We start from the raw sequence: 11,520 nt of genomic DNA, 5'->3' as shown, positions 1-11,520 counted from the left end.
TTATATCCATCTTTCACTGTTGATGAATATTAATGTTCCTGATTATTATAATATTTAGAGCTGGAGTAAACCTTAAGGATGACCTACTCAGCCTCCCTCATTTTACTAATGAGGAAACAAGAATCAGAGAAGTAGAGTAACATGCTCCAAGTAAGAGACAAGATTTGAACTGAAGTCCTCAAATTTGTGACTTATTCTACTAATATGTCATGCTCCTGGTCAACTTTAATCTTTTTCATAAAAATGACCATTAAACCAGGTTTCCTGTGCTTGTGACTTTGGCTTTGTGAATCTCAAATAAGGATTTTAAATTCATCTCTATTGAGTTTCATATTGTTAGCTTGGGGTCATTGCTCCAACCAACTGATATCTTTGCAGATTTGATTGCATTCTCCAACAGAACAGTTATCTCTCCTAGTCATGTATTGATAAGGATTTGAAGTAGAGGGCTAGAGTGGATTAATCCTTCTACCTTAGTAGAGATGAAATTGTCAACAAAGCAAGATAAGAATTTATCAGATGCTCTATTCTTTTTTTTTTTTTGCTAGGCAATGGGGTTAAATGACTTTCCCAGGCTCACACAGATGGTAAGTATTACGTGTCTGAGGCTGCATTTGAACTCAGGTCCTCCTGACTCTAAGGCCGGTGCTCTATCCACTGTGCCAACTAGCTGCCCCCAGATGCTCTATTCTTAACAGAGACTTCCAGCAGGTTGCTACAGTAGTTGAAGATGGACATTGCTACTATATCTTGCCTCTGTGCTCATTTTGTGTTTTGTATTATGAAAGCATCGTCTATATCCTCCATCTGATTTATTAGTCTGTAACATTAAACCTCAGTGTCTCTTAGAACATGCTACTCTCTTACATATGGGGCTTTTAAACATACACTCAGGGTATTAGAATAGAGTTTCAGAATTATCAGCATAGATAGACTTTACTCAAAACCTGACAAACCGCCAATAGGGTTGGTACCAAATACTGTCACAATATGTGAACTACCAAAGGGAGGGAAATACAGACAAAATCAAATCCTCTCCTTGTTGCCTGCTTGCTGGTCAGAGGACCAGAAGATAATCACAGAGATACACCTAAATCAGAAGTCTTCTCTAGAAAGGCAGATAATGAAATTTTTCCTTCCTGAGCCCTAGAGGCTTGACTCTCACTCTGCTAACAATCATAATTATCTAGTTGTGCTTGGTTACAACAAAGTAACAGCCAGCATAATTATCCACCAGGAACCACTCTCTCTTTTCTAAACACCTGTGTTGCCACAGTCATCACAGTCCAGAAAAATAATAGCATGAATGTTAACAATATATTTCATCTAGTCCCCACAGACTGGGCTTCTCCAGTTACAGTGTGAATACCCAGGGACAGAAGACCAGCCAGCCCATTCAGATAGGCATCTCTAAGCTGAACCCTATCCTGAGACCATCACCATCAAGTCCCCCTCAGTGGGGAGTTCTGGGTCTGGATTCCTGCACAGCACAATACCAAAGGCACAGACAACCCAAGGGACCAAGACACCATTTCTGTTCTGAGCCATCCCTCCCAGAGGAATGGTAACCAGCTAACATACATGCAGAAACATGAGAAAGAAGCACCCAGGCAGTCCAGACCACACCACTTCACCTCTCTCACACATGTCCTCTCGCTTCTACTCCTCATTCTTGTTCTAAAGCTCTTTCTGCAATAGCAACAAGGAATGGGTCAATTTTAATTTACTATCAGTGAAATTCCATATTCATCAAACTATGTGTTGGCTCCAGGTAGCCCCAGCAAGACAGAGAGGCTAGAATGGGCCTCAAGGTTATTGAGGCCAGCTCATGTCTTTCTACTCCCCACAGCCCAGGTTTCCCAATGCTAACTTCCTAAATAAATAAAAAAAATTAAAATCCCTTCTATTTCTCTTTCTTTCCTTTTTTTACATTTTACTTTCTTTTTAAAATTTTTTTTTTAGACAATTGGAGTTAAGTGACTTACCTAGGGTCACACAGCTAGTAAGTGTCAACTGTTTGGTCTGAGTCTGAGACCGGATTTGAACTCAGGTCCTCCTGACTTTAGGGCAGGTGCTCTATCCACTGCACCACCTAGCTGCCCCTCTTTTTCTTTTTATTCTCTCCCAAACTCTCTCCACCATGCCTCAAACCTTAGATTCATGGGTTTCTGGGCGGATGCATATCTTTTTTTTTTTTTTTTAGGCAATTGGGGTTAAGTGACTTGCCCAGGGTCACACAGCTAGTAAGTGTTATGTGTCTAAGGCCAGATTTGAACTCAGGTCCTGCTGACTTTAGGACCAGTGCTCTATCCACTGCACTACCTACCTGCCCCAAATAGATTTTTTTTGTTTGCTTTTTTTGTTTGTTTTATGGTGCATATCTTCTTAACCTACAGTGATAATTGTGCACCTCTTTAATCAGATATTTCTTCTGTAAAAGGCATGCCTTCCTATTACCATGTTTTAGTCATTATCCCATCCCACTGAGTCTTAGTAATACCTTTGAGGTCATGTGTTTATCTTTATGGTAAATTATGAAGATTAGTTTGGTTTCTATTACTCAGACTCAGTGTTTTATATACAGCTATCTGAGGTCATAAGTAATATTGTTCCCAGCCTTCTCTGTTATTTTCTCCCTCGAATTGGTAGATAGCTCCTTCACCGTCATCCTTCTTTCTGTGTCATGCTTATTACCTTCTATGACATCCAGTTTTAGATTTTATGTACACATTTTTTTTCCTTCCTCATAAATTTTAAGTTTAAAATCTTATAGTTTAGGGGCAGCTAGGTGGTGCAGAAGATAGAGCACCGGCCCTGGAGTCAGGAGGGCCTGAGTTCAAATCTGGCCTCAGACACTTGATGCTTACTAGCTATGTGACCATGGGCAAGTCACTTAACCTCATTGCCAAACCAAAAAACAAAAAAATCTTATAGTTTTGGATTTTATGTATTTTTCTCTTTCCATCAAACTTCAGTTTAAAATATTCCCCAGTAACACCTAATTCAGCTAATAGAATGTCATCCCCCTAAAAATGCTGATTTTTCCTGTCGCCTTTCTCTGTTTTTCAAAGTCACCAACTACTAAGTTCTCAAAGTCTGCGTTTCTGTATTTACCTTCTAATGAGTTATTTCCCTGTTGTGTTTGCAGGTGCACATAGAAAGGTTCATTAGTAATTTAATATGCCCAGAAACCTTTGGTTCTTTCAAGTTATACCTGAGTGCTGTGATGTGGTATAAAGAGAAGCAAAATCTTGTGCAGTGGGAATAGCACTGAATTTGCAGAGAGAGGACCTGGGCTAGAGATTCAGATTTTCTGTTTACTAATCATGTGACCTTAGGTAAGTGACTTACCTTCTCTTATATTGTTTCCTGCTCTATAAAATGAGAACTAAATATAAAATTATATAATCATAACATAATAATATAACTTTTGCAATATAAATTATAAATGAAGACTAAATGTAAAAAATGGACCTAATAAACTTTAATTTCTCTTCTAACCTCGTATGGTTTTATGTTTATATGACTTTATGTAGAATTAACTCTACAGGTAGTCACAGGGTTTGATGTTTTTCTCTTCAAGGCTGTGTCTGCCATCTGGAGAAGGTGCTACCATAGGCACCATTGCTTCAAACTAGAACACTTGTCTCACTTCAATGTCATAGTTGTCTACAATAGGAGGATTACCCAACCAAGTTCTTTGCTCTTACATATGTGTAGTATGGTTCTGGAGTCAACTACATTCATCTAAATACTATACAGCCTGCTGCTTGACTCTTTACATTTATACTCATCATCTTGAGTCCTAGGGAAATCCAGGGGAGGATCTTTAAATATTCTCTTATTAACCATTAAAATTATAACTCTCATACATTTACCAATTAGCTTAGAGAACCCACTCCAGTTTTTAAAGAGTTTAATAGAAAAACCTCTTTTCCCATAAGATATATATGTAGATGATATATGTACATATATATTATATATTGATATATATATATATATATGATATGTGCATAAGATGTGTGTGTTTACATATGTGTGTATTTCCAAACCCAATCTCCTAGGTTTAAATAAACATCAAAGTTATGGGCTCTAAAATTTATTAACAATGTAACAAATTATAACAAAATTATTTACAATGTTTTAGCTGTAAAAAAGCTCATAGCCAGAACCATTCCAGACCATCACTGTAATAGCAGATGACTTCTGATCACTTCCAAGAACATAGTCCCACCATTTACTTCACCTAGGATATCAGTTAAAGTCTCTTCTCAAGAATTCACTTCATCCTCTTCAAGAGATGCTATGACAGTTCCTTCAGGAAAGATCTCTTCATCCCCTTTCTCTTTGTCCTCTACAGCTTCTCTCAAGCCATAACTCACCAGTTTCTCCAAAATGACAGGTAAACTACCAATAACTGAAGATTCCATCTAGTTCCTAAAGCTACAACGCCTCTCCAGATTCCCTCCCCCATTCTTCACCATGCCAGTCAGGGCTGGGGGTCACTAGCATTTTTTTTAATCAACAGAAATCAATTTATAAGCTGGGAAATGACAAGAACTGATCAGAGAAGCAGTTCATTGGGACCACTGGCTTGGGTTGTCAGTGATAGAGACTGTGATAGGCTCCTTCTACACCTTCCCTCTCTGAGAGGGAGGGGAAACAAGAAGTGAAGAGCTTGGATCAATACTGGTGACTGGCTTTGCCCAGCTCTTTGGGCACAGGGGAAAAAAGATGCTGTGGCTTGGCTTTTGTGCCTCACCAGCCTCATCCATTGTCACTTCGGCCTTCCTGTTCTGGCTATGTGTTCCACTTATGCCTGACGTGTATCAGGAAACTATCCCATCTTCATGAATCTATGAATCATCAGCAAAGAGAGCTGGAAGGTCCACACACTACCTGTGCCTCTCCTGGTGTCCTGTTATACCTCCACATTAACATCATGGGCATTTGGGAACTCTGGGTTAAAATGCTAATTCAGTACCATTCAGGTACTTTATGAACCATGTATTTTCCCAAGGTAATGCCACAAGAATTATGAACTGAGAGTTATAGTTATCATCCCCTTTCTACTTACATTCAACTCAATTTAACCAACTCTGCCCTGAATCTGTGAGTTATTTGCTTCCCAAAGCCAGCTGATTTCTTTTTCTTCTTAAAAAAAGAAAAGAAATAATTTTATGGGGAAAACAAAACAAAACAAAATGATACGTTTAATTCTATTTGTAGTTTTCCTGAGATACTTATCTAGCCCTCATGTAAGATGAAAAACATTACTTCAATTTTTAAAAGAATTGACTCCTTGTGGGAAACTCTGTATTTCAGAATGTCTTGCTAAAAGTTTCAGCCAGCCCAAACTACTGCACCTGGGGTAAATGACTTGCCCAGGGTCACACAGCTAGTAAGTGTCAAGTGTTTGGTGTGAAGCTGGATTTGAATTGAGGTTCTCCTGACTTCAGGGCCGGTATTCTATCCACTGAGCAAGTCATTTACCCCAATTGCCTATAAATAAATAAATAAATAAATAAATAAATAAATAAAGTTTCAACCAGTCACCATCTCAATGTGAGGGAAACAGATCCTGAGAATATAAAAAGAAATGAGAGACAATAACTTAGAATTATCCTTAAAAGCTTAAATTTTAATGGTGTTTTACCTTTGGAATTAACAAAAAAAAACAAACAACAACCCTCTAAGATCCATTGAGGTGAGCCATTCTTAAGTGACTTCCAATAATGAGATCTTTTGCATTAAAAGATAAGTGTAGTTGACTCAGGAAATTTACTCCCTGGAGCTGACTTAAGGTCTTTAGATCTGTATTGAAGGACCAAGCACATTTGTCTAGTCATCTCTAAGCAACACATGACAACTTGAACCAGTAGATGGCAGCATCATTTAAATCAACTAATGACTGATTTTTTTAGAACATTGGCCTCATGTGGAATAAGTAATTTTAGGTGGGACCTGGCCTGAACAACAAGGAACATGTGATCAATTGAAGGGTGGGAAAATTGTTTGATTCCCACCCTATTCTCCTTGTGGCCTTGTCTCCAACAAAATGACACCATAGCCTTAAACATTCCCCCCTGATATCCCTTCTCACTTCTGGCTTTCCTGGGATGCATAGGGCATTAGCTTCTCAGAGATTATTGATATGACCAAGACATGAAAGTATTCTCAACCTCTGTCTCCCCTACTTCCATCACTTCCTGGTTACGGCAGACACTCCTCAGCGTCTAAAGCAATGACCATTGAGTAAGCCCACATGCACAATTTTCTTTTCTCTTCTTTTTTGGTGAGAAAGAGTGGACAGCCATGGATGGATTGTGATTGTGATTACATTATCTCCTCCTCCCTCAAATACTGCAAACATACCCCTCTTTCAAACTTCCCCACCAGGCTCAAAATTATGACATTAATCTTTGACTCCAATGCCTCTTTCCCCCATGCCACCTGTCCAATCAGTTGCCAAACCACATCATTTCTAGCATCATAATCTCTCTCATATATATGTTTCCTCTCTACTTATCTAGCTACTTCCAGCCCAAACTACTGCAATAGACTCCTAATTGGTTTCTCTGCTTCTAGTCTTGCCCCAAACTAATCCATCCATTTTCCTCAAGCACAGGTCTGACCATGTCACTGTCCTGCTCAATAAACTCCAGTGACTCCCTATTGTCTCTAGAATGAAATATTATTTCATCTTTATTTTATCCTTTTTCATTTTATTTTTGTCTGTTCTAAAAATCTATAATTATCAGTATAGTAGTTTGTGTGTCTAATTTATGAAGAAATAAACACACTTGATGCTTGTAATAATGTGGGTATATGCTCAAAAAATGTTTACTGATAGGAGTGCACAATAAAACAAGGTATAGACCATCACTGTAGAAGAAATGCTAAAAGCTATCATGACTCAGCAGCTCACAGCAATTCTCCCTTCTTACTTGAAAGACACCGGGGAGAGAGAACATTTTTCCATTCATTTGAATTTTATGTATCTATACTTAATTCTAAAAATAGCCAGTTAAAAGACTTCATATCATTGCACAGTAAATCAAAAGGAAACAGTTATTGAATATCTGAGCAGCCTCTGATTGTGAGAAAGTGACCCTCTACCATGCCTAGAAGTAGACTTTGAATGTAATGGAACCTGGCATAACATATTATACATGCTCAAAGGTGCTGGTCCTCATGGCTCAGTCCTCCCAATATACAAATCTAGTTTATATCACAATTTCTTTTTTCTTGTTTTTAAAGGAATTTATATATTTATTTAGTATTTTGTTTTCCCCCAATTACACGTAAAAACAATTTTCGACATTTGCTTTTCAAATTGAGTTCCAAATTCTCTTTCTACCTCCACATCCCTCTCATTGAGAAGACAAGTATTTTGATGTAGGTTATACATGTGTAGTCACGCAAAAGATATTTGCACATTAGTCATGTTGTAAAAGAAAACAGACCAAAACACAAACCTTAGAAAAAATAAAGTCAAAAAAATGCTTCATTCTGTATTCAGATCACATCAATTCTTTCTCTGGAGATGGATGGCATTTTTCATCAAAAGTCCTTCTGAGTTGTCTTGGATCATTGTATTGCTGAGAATAGCTAAGCCATTCACAGTAGTATATCATAATTTCTAAGACTCTCTAGTGAGCACCTGCATTTCATGAAAATAAATGCCTACACAAATTAATAAAGGTGGTTAACCATTTTTTTATGGTAACAAAGAACTGGAAACAAAGGAAATGCCCATCAATTGGGAGAATGAGTAAATAAATTGAAAGACATGAGTGTAATGAAATACTATTGTGATGTAAGGAGTATTTACTATAGAGAACTCAGACAAGCATGGGAAGACATATGAACAGATGCAGAATGAAGTGCACAGAACCAGGCAAAAAACATACACAATGACTACAATATAAGTGGGAAGAACAAAATAAAAAGCCAAAAAAAAAAAAAAAAGACAGTGAACATTGTAATTTTAAGGACCAAGTTTGGCCCCAAAGAACAGAAAAAAAGGTATATATACTTTCCTTCCTTCTTTGGAGAGGGGAGGAATATGAGTATAGAATACAAAATATGCAATCAGATATAATCAGACTGTTAACGGGTTGGTTAACCTTTCTAAACTTTTTTGTCATCTATTTCTTATTTATAATAAAATAATAATAATAATAATAATAGCTAGCATTTACATAGTATCTACTATGTACCAGGCACTGTGCTATGCATTTTGAACATATAATTTCAATTTGACCCTCACAACAGCTCTGGTAGGAAGATGTTATTAATATACTCATTTTACAGATGAAAAAACTGGCAAACAGAGGTTAAGTGACTTGTCCAAGGTCATGCAGCTTTTAAGAGCCTGAAGACAGATTTGAACTTAGGTCTTCCTGACTCCAAGTTCAGCATTCTATCAACTGTGCCACCTAGCTGCCTTTGTTACAGAGAACCATACACATATACACACATGTATATGGTGTCTTTGAAGCCATCCAGTCCAAAAACCTCATTTTACACATGAGGAAACTGTGGCTTAGAAAAGTAAAAGGGCTTGCTCATGATCACCTACATAGGAAGTGATAGAGGCAGGATTGGACACAGGTCTTCCAATTCCAAAGCCAGTCTTCTTTTCACTGAAACACAATGAGGCTACTGGGATGCACATTAAACATGATGAAAATGGAAGCAGGAAAAGTGATTTCGCCTTTGGCCAATTATTCCCCTTCCACAAAGAAAGTCCTCGAAAGCTCAAGTGATGAAACAGATCAAAAGGAAACTGCACATTAAATGTGGTGAAAATGGAAGTAGAAAAAGTGTTCTCCCTACTGAACAAGTGGAAATTCAGCTTGGCAGAATACAATGTAATGACATCATCATCTTGGGATGCAAATTGAAGCCAAGACAAGCCACAAGCCAAGAGTTTTTCCAAGGACTGGAACATACTACCAAAGGAGATTCAATGGATTCTAAATGAAAACAGAAACTGTCAAATCTGTCTTCTACTACAATCTAAGTTACCCTAAGACAGGCCTTTAATAGGTAACCCACAATAGCAATAACAGCCTGTTTTCCATGTTAGCAAGTCTCAAAGGAAAATCTATGGGGCTGAAATTGCCCACTTTTACTTAATCACGTAAAGAAAATAAAAATTGAGCCCAGTCTATTATTAAAAGTCATCCTTGATTCATTGAAGATATAGTCATACCTATCTTATTTTTAATCTAGTTTGGTTCTGTCTTACATAGCAGGCATGAATCACAGAATACTAGAATGCCAGAAGGGGGCAAGTATCTTGGAAATCATTTCAGTTCAATAGTTCAGTTCAAAAATTTTATATTCAATCGTAGTATGTTCTTAGGTTCAGACATACACACAGAAACACACATGCATATATATGTATATATATATATATACAGCAGTCTATTATAGACATGGTACAATGGAAGGAAGGAGACAGAGAGGGTATCATAGAAGAGGTCACACTTAGGCACTGAACAAGTAAGATGCCAGAAGATGGAGGAAAGTATTGCAGACGCACAACTACAAGGGAGTAGGAGAGAGCAGGATGGGACTAAAGCACTCAGATTTGGACCAAAAGTAAGCTAGAATACTTATCACCTCTATTTTTAGACAAGTCACTTAAACCTCTGAGAGCCTTAGATTTTCCTTAATAAAATCAAAATAATATTAGTTTATTGTGTGTTCACAAGAGTCTGCAGGAAGCATTTTGTAAACCTTAAATTTCTGCATAAATGTAAGTTATTATTATTGTTGCAATTATTACAATGCTATAGGCAAAAGTAGATGAGGAGAGGAACTTTGGTGGGTACAATGGAGTAGGAAAGGATGGGCAGGTGGAAAGAGCTATTTCATAGGTAACTCTGATGAGATTTGATAATTGATTAGATTTGCACTATCATGTGCTAGATGCTGGACAGATACAAGATTACCAGAAGGAATCCCTTTTACACAAAACTTAATCCAGAATATATATAATGGTGAATTTAGCTGCCTTTTTAAAAAAATTCAAATGATTTTTTGATTTAAAATTTGTATCTTCAAAAACTGGAAACTAAGTATAAGAAAGGAGAAAGGAAAGGGAAATTCCATGCTAAGAAGTGAAAACTACACTCAGCACTATTTAAGAGAGAGTGGCTTAGAGGTCACACAACTCAAGAAGCTGAGACAAAGGCTCACTGGTCTCCCAGCTCAGCCAAACCAAATTATCTTCAGCATCACCATGACCTCCTGGACCTTGTTGACAATTACCCTGGTGCTTTTCTGCTCCAGCACCCTCTGCTCCCTAGGCTGTGACCTGACTCAGGGCCTGCAGGAAGATTTCTCACTCCTGAATCAAATGAGCACATTTTCCCTGGTGCCATGTTGGAAGGACAGGACCAACTTCAACTTCCCAAAGAAAGTCATGGAAGGCAGCCAGCTCCAGAGGGAAAATGTCACAGTCATTGTTCATGAGATGCTCCAGCAGATCTTCACCATCTTCAGCCTGAATGCCACTCCCGCAGCATGGAATCAGACCCAGCTCATACAACTGCTCAGTGGACTGGATCAGCAACTGGAACAGCTAGAGAGCTGTCTTGGGCAGGGTATAGAATGGGAAGAACCTTCCTAGGAAAGTGAGAACCCCAGGTTGGCCCTGAAGAGCTACTTCCAAGGAATAAGGCAGTACCTACAAAGTAAAGAATATAGCCACTGTGCCTGGGAAATCATGAGCGTAGAGATCAGCAGGGCCTTTCTGTTCATGAGCAAAATCACAAGGAAACTCAGGCACTGAGGATGAAGAATTGGACTCTAAGAACACTTCAGCTTCTTGACCAATTTCCTATTTCCTGAAACCCAGCATTCAAGAGTTAAAAAGGACTGTCATTTCCATATCAACTGGAAAACATCTGAATTCACTCTATTACTTTTATGTTTTGTTTTTTTTGTGTGAGGTAATTGGGGTTAAGTGACTTGCCAGGGTGTCACAGCTAGTAAGTGTTGAATGTCTTAGATTGGAACTCAGGTCCTCCTGACTCCAGGGCTGGAGCTCTAACTACTGAGTCACATAGCTACCCTTGCTGGATTGGTTTTAAAATAATTTAAGCTGTCATTTGTAAAAAATGTAAGATCTAAGAATACAGAGAAGTTTCATCTGTGCTTAGTAGCTAAATAGTTGTAATGTTTTATGATTGATATTGATATTTATTATATTATATTTGTTATATTATTGTTTTATCTTTATATAATATTTGATATAATATTTGTAATAATAATAGATATTTATTTATTCTGGTAATAATTATTATTCATTGAGGAAAGTATATATTTATATGGTATTAATATAATGTCATTTTTATATTAAATGTAATTTTTTTAAAACCTTTTGTCCAATTATGTTTTACTAAATTAGCTCTCACTGAAAAGCTAACTAGATGTTCCCAAGGGAACAGATAACAGATTCAGTGGAACAATTCAATTCAAGCAACATTTATTAAGCACTTACTC

The 11,520-nt window shown here is 37.5% G+C and overlaps 1 pseudogene; it reads left to right on the top strand.

Annotated features, from left to right (window-relative positions):
• Positions 1 to 10,255: 10,255 nt before the first annotated feature.
• On the top strand, positions 10,256 to 10,807 carry LOC114048352 (annotated as a pseudogene).
• The last annotated feature ends 713 nt before the right edge of the window (positions 10,808 to 11,520 follow it).

Source organism: Vombatus ursinus, unplaced genomic scaffold, assembly GCF_900497805.2.
Source record: "Vombatus ursinus unplaced genomic scaffold, bare-nosed wombat genome assembly UNPS02014792.1, whole genome shotgun sequence".
NCBI lineage: Eukaryota > Metazoa > Chordata > Mammalia > Diprotodontia > Vombatidae > Vombatus > Vombatus ursinus.
This window is presented reverse-complemented; position numbering and strand designations above follow the sequence as displayed.